Here is a 9,890-nt window from a genome sequence, read left to right as displayed (position 1 = left end):
CAGTTTTGCGCTGCGTTGCTTTTGAGAGTAAAAATGTTTACTAAATGTATTTCATTTTTTTAAAGATGAAAAGGAACACAAAATCTTGCCAGAAAATCTCCAGCAGCAGCATAGCGAGGAGCTCGCTGTAATTTTGCGATGCCGTTAATTCCCTCTTAGTCTAACAGAGTGCAATAAACTTGTCAAAACGTTTGCTTTGTACATGTGATGAGCGTTCTGCTGCGGATAACAGAGGTTTAATTACTGGGCTTGACGTTTGTGGTTAGCAGATTGCTTTTGTACTGTTCTGGAGTCAAAGGCAAAGAAACTATTTGTGAGTGCTGGTCAGTGCTTTGTGGCTCGTGAATCAATACCGACTGAAGGGCCTGCTGGAATATCACTCCCAGATAGTTCTCAGCCTTGTGTTACTCTTCGAAGCTTCCTACCAGTGTGACACGTTCCCACAAGGTCCGTTCAGATTTTCTTTTGTGATACCTTGGAGTGCCTTTGCTTCCCCCACAGATCCCAGTTCTCTTCTTGTGCACTGGCTGTGTTCCCAGAAGGAAGCCCTCCTGGCTCACCTATCGCAGCTGAAAAAGAGGTCGCTCAGAAAAGCATTGACCTCCCTCCTTCTCTGGGACCCCAGACGTCTCTCAAGAGCTGTTAGGAGCACAGCTTATTCTGCACTAAAGTGTTGAAGCAAAGTGACGGAGAGCCATTTCACTTCCTTCCGCCTCTCACACCTTTGCAGACTGTGCTTTCAGTGATTTCTTTTTGTCAGCCTGGAAGGCTCCCCTTAATTTACTTGTTGGCATATGAAAGAGCACGTGTTGCAGACTCACAGTCCCACTGAAGCCTGTCCTGCTGTCGTTAAGGATGCTGAACTGCGGTGGCATGTGAGGCCCTCCTCATTCCCCATAGCAACAAATCTCCATTTTTCCCCAAATACAGTTTGACTTCTGAAGTTGAGAATTGACATGTAATTTCCTAACCTTTGAAAGTAAACTATGTGAACTGATGGTTTCCCAGATGAGCCTTAAAGGTCCCTTCCAGCCCAAGCCATTCAAACCAGGAGTTTCCAAACTGGAGAGCCAAGTTTGTCCCAAGTCAGGCTGTGCTAATGGTGCTTCCCAAAGAGATCCCATCCTCACTTTATTTTACTCTTTTTTTTTTTTTTTTAACCCCCTCTGAATTTAATGAAGCTGCCTATAACCACTCCACAAGGCTGCCTACATCAAAGTGCCAACAGGGACATTCTGGAAAGAGCAGACAACGTCACGACAAGAGGAGAATTAAGGTAAGAGCAGTTCAGGAGAACAGCCATCCCCTCAAAAGAAATAACAGAAAGACCACAATAAGCTGCTGGCTCTTCCTCTTCACGGTCAGCACAGGAGATGATTTTGACAGGCACTCTCCCTATGGACAGCACAGAAGAACACGGCCTTGTGCCCACTGTGCACCATGGCTCTGTCTCCCTCGAGTCCCAAACCTCTTGGCAAATCAGTGCTTACCCCCACGCCTTCGGTGTATCCATGGCTCACTGGCACAGCAAACCAGCACTCCCAAGGGCCAGCACACACCAGGCCCACTGTGAGCACCTGGCTTTGCTATGTGGCGCAGACCCAGGCAGGCAGCCTTCATGACTGCCCAGCTGTTTGCTGCTTCCTCTTCCACCTCTGTGGCTTTCCTCTTGTTTTCCTGAAGCAGCATGTGTCTTGAAGGCTGGCTGCCTTCCTTTTGATTCAGCCCAAGCACTGAGCTCCTTCCAGCAGCAGCAAGCAGGACAGCGGCTGCCCAGGGCAGCAGCTGTGAGTCACTTCTGATGGCGGCTCATGCAGTCAGCTGTTCTCCAGAGAGACACTGAGCTTTGGAATTGCCTCTTCATGCCACACTTTCCTTTTAGACGCCTCGATGACAGTGAGGATATAATTTATCTTACCTTATGATCATGGAGAGGAGATGTGGGCAGGCTGCTTTTGCCTTGACCTACTTCACTGAAGCAGCAAAGAACGCAGAGCTCTTCTGGGCTGAGAAAAATGGCAGCAGCCCCCACCAGAACTCACTTGTGTGGGCTCACACTGCCATGTTTGGGGGGGGAGAGGGTGCATATCCCAGGGGATAAACCCACGGTGGCTTTCCCACTTGCTTTTCCCCTCTGCACAATTAGCTCCTCACCTCTTCCCACAAAAGCCAGCCCTACTCAGACACAGCCACTGGCACCATGCTGCAGAGCTGCAGGATGCAGGCTGGGCCTCAGGTGTTGCAACAAGGATACGGGGAGGAGATGAGGTGGTTTCCTTGGCTGCTTTTATGCAGATTGATGGACAAAAAGGAGCCTCTTAACTACATGCCCGCCTCAGGAATTGGTTTGAGCAATTTGGAGTCCTCATTAGAAAGTAACAGATGAGCTTGGGAGAACATAGGAGGACACACGCTTAATTTCCTGCGTAACATTATTGAAATACCACTAAAGAATAAAGTTGTATTTAACGGGAACATAAATCTCCATCTTGCCTCAATAAAATGAACTTTGAATTTTACACTTCCTCTAAACGCAAGTTGAAAAGTTCCACTTGTTAAAATATTTTATTTTAGAGGAGAATGCACGGCTCCTAGGACATATGAGATTCTTCCTCCCAGTTTAATGGGTGATGACGCCTTTAAAAAGAAACAATTTCTGCTTCCAAATTCTGCTTTTCCCTTGAGCAGTTGAGAGCAACTTGGAGGTTGGGCACAGCAACTGTTCTGATCAGCCTGAGTACATGACCTGACAACCAGCAAAAGTCACACACCGGCCTTCAGCTGACCCCAAAGGTTACCCACAGACACAGGGCTCAGCTCCACGGGCTCAGTGTAGTCAAATGAGTCCATTCAAAACAATGCGTATTGACTAAAGAGTGAATTAAGCCATCGAATTCTGGCTCCCTGATCTCTCCAAGGTATGGTGCCTGATCTGCTGTGCTTTTAATGGTGTTGTACTCAGATGCCTGTAGGAGTTACTGTGGGTGTTTGCCATGCTCGGGGACCTACCTTAGAGCAGCATGTTTTGATTACTGCAGCTTGATGTCATTACTTGTCTCTTTCTGGCTAATTCATTTTATGAGCCTTCCCCGCTGTTAATAAACATAGGGGTGTTTAATTATTGAGACATTTCATAAAAATGTTTTTGAGACAGAGACAAGTTTTATGTTCTGACTAAATAATTAAACATTATGCAAACGCTAACAACCCCAGCATTCTGGTTATGTAAAACAACACTTGGATGATGGCCTTGTTTGCACACTGAGTTAGTGTTGTCGGGCTGCACTGAGTGGCAGACAGAAGTATAATTCCAATTTAAAAACATAAGCGGGTTTTGATGAAACAGGAGAAACACACAGGTTAGGCTGAGGGCCAGCCTTCTGACATGCTCTGTGTAGGGAAGGTGAGACATGTCCCCTGGAGGAGCCGTGAGCATCCCAAACCTGAGCTGACCCTGCAGCTGGAAGCCCCTCCTAAATGCACATGGAAGGGGCAAGAAACACAACTTGCACCATGGGACAGAAGGCGATGAAAGCCATTGCTTGCCATCAACCCGCTCACCTGAGTCTGCCACGATGCTCTTCACTCTCTCCTTGTGTTTTCCCCCATTCGGCTCTGGCAGTCAGGGACAAAATCCAGCCCCTTGTAATTTTGAGGTTTAATTGCCCGTAAACAGGTTTGCTGTGGGATGAGTCATCCTGCAGCCTGCCTCTGAACACACTGCTACATATATGCTATAATTCTATAAGCGAGGGTTAAGGCGTAATCACCTGGAAACACAAAGGGCTGTCTCTGTGTCAGCACACTGCTGTTATTCCTGTCCTGAAACAAGGCACTAGTATATGCATGGCATGGGATATGCTATGACACAGCTATGGTGGTTATCAAACGTGTCATCTCTGACACGTTACAAACTTCAGAAAGAGTCTGGTAATTGCTCACTGGACTCCAGCCACCAGGAGCACGTCTGGCTGTGATGGGTGCCTGTTCTGACCTTGTCCCATGTGCTCTCATTACCTGTGTGTCTGGTGGGAGGAATTAGCATCTGCCCACACGGTTGTACAGCATGTTGTATTGTGCTGGGAGCTGTCATTCGGAGAAGTACATTTTTGGTATAAAATACAATATCAACAGATTGCTCTTAAACTGCTGCTTTTCCTTTGTGTTCTGGGAGAGTAATTTGCATGTGATTGAGAGAGAGCTGAGCACCTCGTTTGCAGGTGGGGATGGGAAACATGAAGCTTCTTTTGAATCTGCAAGAAAGGAATACATCACTTTACTTAAAAATGTGTATCCTTGATGTCCTTCCTAGGGGATGGAGCTGTCTGGTAGTCCCAGAGTTCTTCTGCCATTACTGTCACTTCTGTTGCTGGTTATTCCAGAGACTCAGGTAGAGCTCCTGTTTGATTGAGGTTCATTTGTCTCTCTTCTAAAACCTTGCTCAAAAAAGTCCTCAGAGGCAGGAAATTGCACTCATTATTTCTAAATGCCATGAAGAATGCTCGTGTCCTTTCTATGTTTTCCTTGCCATCCACTGTCTTCCCACTGCTGGTGGGATATCCACCTGTTCACTTGGTGGGGAAGAAATGGGATTCTAAATTGGCAGAAAAATAACTCTCTAATGAAAGAAACATCACTAAAGCCTTTAAGGCCAGATAGAGTGAGTTAATATAGCCCGGATTCCTGCTGTGATAAGGCAAGGAATGAGATCATTTCATTGCAGCAGAGCACCAGCTGTGTTTAAGTTGAGAGCAGCTTTGAGAATTATTTTCAGTACTCCCGAGTTTACACGCTCACAAGGTTTGCCTTGACAATTGCTGTGTCTCAGGGAGACACACGTTAAGGTGCCTCATAGTTGCTACAGGTAATCTGAGCAAGAGGATCTAAGACATCGTTCTCTTATTCCTTCTGTCGCTCTCCCTGCTCTAAGTCAGCTGCTGACAAAATCACTTTGCCGTGCACTTTGGGTTTGAATGACAGCTCTTATCCTCCCCTGTCTGATCTCAGCCACTCAGGATGTGTGTCCCCTTGTCCACGGCATTACTAGCAGGCTACTTGGGGTAAAGCTTAGTATGGATGGGTTGGTGGGGAGCACGGTAGGGCCTTGTAGAGATTGGGAGGCTGGTGGGCAGCAGGCAATGGGAGAGGCAGTCCTGCTTGGTCAGCAGGCAGCAGCTCTCGGACTGTGGCTACAGCAGAGGCCTGTGAGCCCAAGCCTTTGCTATGGGACCTTCCAAAGACCAAGTGTTTTACTTCTGAGGTTTGCCCTGAAGTGAAAGCTAGCATTTCTGAATGCTCTAAAATCCACTTAGGACTTGGTTTTAGAAGTATTGACCAGAAAATTCATGGTCAACAGGCAGGAGACAAAAACCAAAACCTTACCAATTATTTGAGCTTCTTACTCATATCTGATGTGATAAGGCTCGGAAAGTTACATGGTCGTGCTTTCTCAAGTCACTTGTCACTTTCTTCCTGTCATTTCAGTGCGAGTTTGTCTAAGATTTTTTGGTTGTTCCTCATGCTTTTTGGTACAGGACTTTGAAGACAAAGTAGTCAGGGAAGCAAGGAGAGTCGAATGGGATCAGAGCAGAAGGTGGTGGGGGTAAGGAAAGCTCAAGAGCAAGGGCTGTGCCTCTTTATCCTTTGAGGCAATGCTGACTTGAATGTTGCAAGGCCACAGCTGATGACTGCTGATAGAACAAACGCTCACCCAAACACCGCATTGAACATCAGATTCCACATCCACAGTTATTTCTGAGAATTGGGTCTCCAAGAATGAGTGTCACACAGCTAACATGCTCACAGAGAGGCAGCCTGCTCTGTCCCTGTACACAAGCCCAACTATCAGTTTGCTGCTGGTTTACCAGCATCCCATCCATCTTCTGTTGGGAGAGGGTGTTTTCATCCCCTATCCTACACTTTCTCTAGCAGCAGAAAATATGCAGGCTCATCCTTCACCTAATGGTGAGAGCAGGAGAAAGCTCTTTTCCCAGAGATGAATTTGAGCCAATGGTTTGGTGCCAGGTTTTGGGCTCTTAACATCTGGTTCTAACAAAGTGATTTGAGCCATGTCCTGCATAATGTGGCCTTCCAGTTGGAAGGAGGATTGGTGATGAAGAGCGGGGTTGGACCAGGCAACAAGAGACGTGAGACAAAGAAAACAAAGCAAAAACTAAAGCATAGTCAGCCCACGCTTTGGCAGGGGAGCCTGTGTCAGAAGCCTGGAGTATATGGTTTTAGTCTGTGCTTCTTGGCAATCAGAAGTTTAGATTCGCAATGTTTTTCCACATTTTAGCTCAGGTTTTACATATCCCTACATCTTTGGAGAATATGCAAGTGCCGTAACCACGCATCATTCCAATGGCTGTTTGGGTACTGGCGGTAAGGGGAGCTAGAAAATGTTTACAGCTTGTAATAACTGCACCAAATAAAAACAAGAGTCATATCTGAGTCAGCCTCTCTCAAAGCTTCATCTGACAATGTGACAATGGACCAGATTTTGAGAGACCCTTCTAAAATACCTTACTTTGCCTATGAAAGACACATTGGATTCTTTCCCAGTGCTGCGTGGACCTGTATTGATTTTTGCTAGGAAAGAGTAACATCAGACATACATCTGTGCTGAGTGCCTGATTCAGACTTCCCTTTAGCTGTGGTTTCCTTTCTATCAGTGGGCCAAACACCAAGTCACCCCAAGGTAAGTGAGAGGAGACATCTTTTCAGTGCCTTGCTTACAAAGATGATGCCCAACGCACAAAGTCTAACTCTCAAATATTTTCCAGGAATCTTTTCCTTTGTCTTTTAGAAATCTCTCTCATGGTAGTGAGAATACCATGAAGCAGGCAGATGGAAAATGAACTGACAATCAAATTGTTTAATTCTTAATATGATTTCCTCTGAGTTGAACTCTCTCTTCAGGACTAACTGTATCTGACTGCTCTTAACTCAGGCATCAGACCTCAGTTACTGTCAGCAATACGGGCACAATATGAACTTCAAGGCTTCCAGGTTTATGTTTATGTAATAGCAAGAACACGTTTGAAAGCTTCTACCTTCAGAAGGAGATGAATAAATGTAAATTTTCATCACCTCGAAGCATATGGCAGAAGAATTTGCAGTTTAGAGAATGTTACCATCGCAGTGAGTGAAATGATGCTGTGGGGGTGAGGGAAGAGAAACACAAGTTTGGAGACACAGCTTTGTTCCTACCTCCCCAAGACGATGTGGAAAAGTTATGTGCTCTCTCCCATGTCAGGTCACCCATTGTAAAGGTGGACAAATAATTTACCTAGTGGAGAGGAATCCTGAGGTTTCCACAGGGCACTGCCACATCTGACTTCTTAGTGACACAGGTCTGTGAAGAGCAGCAGCATCACAGCGTGTAAGAGAAGATTATTTCAGAGCGTAGTCACAGAAACAGCAGAGTAAAGGTTAACTAAATAGAGCTTTTTTTTTTCTTTGCTACTGTGCATCTGTCTCTATCATCATTTTAATGTAATTTTCTACATCCGTTTATTTGTTGAGCATTAGCATCACAATAGATACCACACAAGCTGCCCATTTATAGACGAACTATACATCTAGCAGCTCTGTGTGTATAAAAGTTTACAATACTACAAAATTAAAACACTTTTTGCAAACGAGTTCAGTCATCAAAGCCCTCGTTCGTTTTGGTTTACGTCTATAAAAATGTACTGAGATCTAAATCTGTACGAGCACCAAAAGCGTGAGGTGGGAAAACCACTCTGCATTGTCACACTCACCCTGTTGCATCAAGTCACCCAGAGGGGCTGCCCCTGCAATCACCGCCAACCCTTCCCTACTACTCATCAGGTATATTTGAGCTCCTTTTTGTTTTCACTGTTGATGTGGCAAAGCACACAGTTGTACAGCTGAGAAAGGCAAAACTGGGGTGAGATGGAGGGAGAAGCGCTGAGAGTCAGAAGGTGTTGGCTCTGTTAAATAAGGTTAGTGCTAGACTGAGAATAAATCCTGTCTCTGAGGCAGGATTCAATTATCAGCCAGTAGACACAGACAATTTCCAGACTGCCATTCCTCAGCCAGGCAACCGTTAAGGCTTCTGCTGCCCACGGTCAAGCACCTTACCTTAGAGCATCTATCCTAATGGTCAGAGAAAGCCAGAGTATTAATGGTGTGAAATGCAGAAATAATAATGCATTCATACTCCTGAATGATTCAGGAAACGTGACTAGATACAAAGAGCTCAGAATTTGATAAATACTAATAATAGTGCAGCCCTACAAATGCATAATGACCAGGTGTGCTACAAAGGACTACTGCAGCGTACGTGAGACGACCAATTTGTCTTTACTCTGACATTCAGGGAATAACAAAAAATTCACAGCATGAAAGCTTTCCAGAGTCAAAATATAGACCAGAATAGTTTGGTTGGAAGGGACCATCAAACTTCCTGACCACTTCAGGGCCAACCAGAAGTTAAAGCACGCTGTTGAGTGCATTATCCAAACACCTCTGTGACAGGCACGGGCCTCAACCACATGTCTAGAGAGCTTGTTCCACTGTCAGGCATTCCCTTGGGAATGAAGCTGTTCCTAATGTCCAGTCTGAAACTCTCATGGCACAGATCCATGCCGTTCCCATGCATCCTGCCATTGGTTTAACAGTGAAGGACGAAAGAGCAGCTGAGCAGGAAGAACAACTTCAGAGATCTGCAGGCATTAAATACTGCTCAGGTATAAAAGTGAGCCATCACCTTCACCAGAACCAGGCAGCATTTCAGCATGTCAGCCAAATAGCTCAGACATCTTTCTTCTGGCAGCTGCAGGATTTTCCTTTGCCATGCAATTTTTCTATGCATCCAGCAATGGAATATGCCAAGAGGCATTTGATTATTGCTGTAGTAGGTCAGATGAGAGCATTGCTCATTTTTTTTCCCCTCTCCTGCACCCCGCCTTCCTTATTATGAAGCTGGCTCCAGGACCAGATGTCAGATGAACTGAGAAAATAACCACGTTAACACTCACTCCATTGTTTGCAGAAGTTAATAGTTAATTGGATACTGTCAAGGTCCAGTTGGTAAACCCTCCTAGTGCAAATGTTCAATCTGAAAGAGCAAAGAGTAGAAAGTATAAGATAGCCCTCCTCAAATAAATGCCATTAAACTCATCTTGTAACACATTCTTTCCTCCAGCAGACTTCTCTCTCCTGACAAAAGCACTTTCATGAAAAAATGTCTCCAATCAATTTTGTTTTTTCCAGGCACAGAAATGCAAAAATTCATATCCCCATGCAATACTAATCTATTCAAGTCAAACAGTGGCAGCTCTAATGTTTTTAGCTTGCTGGGATCCCTATAGAAATGCCTGTAGTAGATGTGTGCACTTGTGTACATGCAGTGCCAGCCTTTGTTAGAAAGTTATTGTACTAAATGTGTAAACTATAAAAAGGGGAACTGAAGCACAAACCTAACTTCTCACCACTCAGCATATAACACCACAGGGCAGCCAGCTGTCAAGATCCTGCAAACTGCCTATATGCTCCTCCTGCCCTTCCACACAGTTGCACCAGCCCCTCAGCACAAACACAGAGGGCTACTCTGCAGGTCACCTAAAGGGAAAGAATAGTGCAACGTGTTTAAGCTTTGGTTAAAATATAATAACCTATGGAGTCTTGTCCAATGCCATTTTTAAGACAGAATAACTAACAGGATTGATGTATGATTCATCAAGTTCTGATGGGGAACTGTTACCACTACACTCAAGGCAAGAGCCTTAACTCAGAGCAGAGATGTCTGCTAGATGTTTGGTCTCAATCAGGTGGAAGATTAGGAAAAAAGGGGAGGCGGTGAAGGGCTGGGCACCGTTAATCATGAGCACTTACATAAATGCCCAGTATGGCTCTTGCAAGGC

This window comes from Lagopus muta, chromosome 1, assembly GCF_023343835.1.
Source record: "Lagopus muta isolate bLagMut1 chromosome 1, bLagMut1 primary, whole genome shotgun sequence".
Lineage (NCBI taxonomy): Eukaryota > Metazoa > Chordata > Aves > Galliformes > Phasianidae > Lagopus > Lagopus muta.
This window is presented reverse-complemented; position numbering follows the sequence as displayed.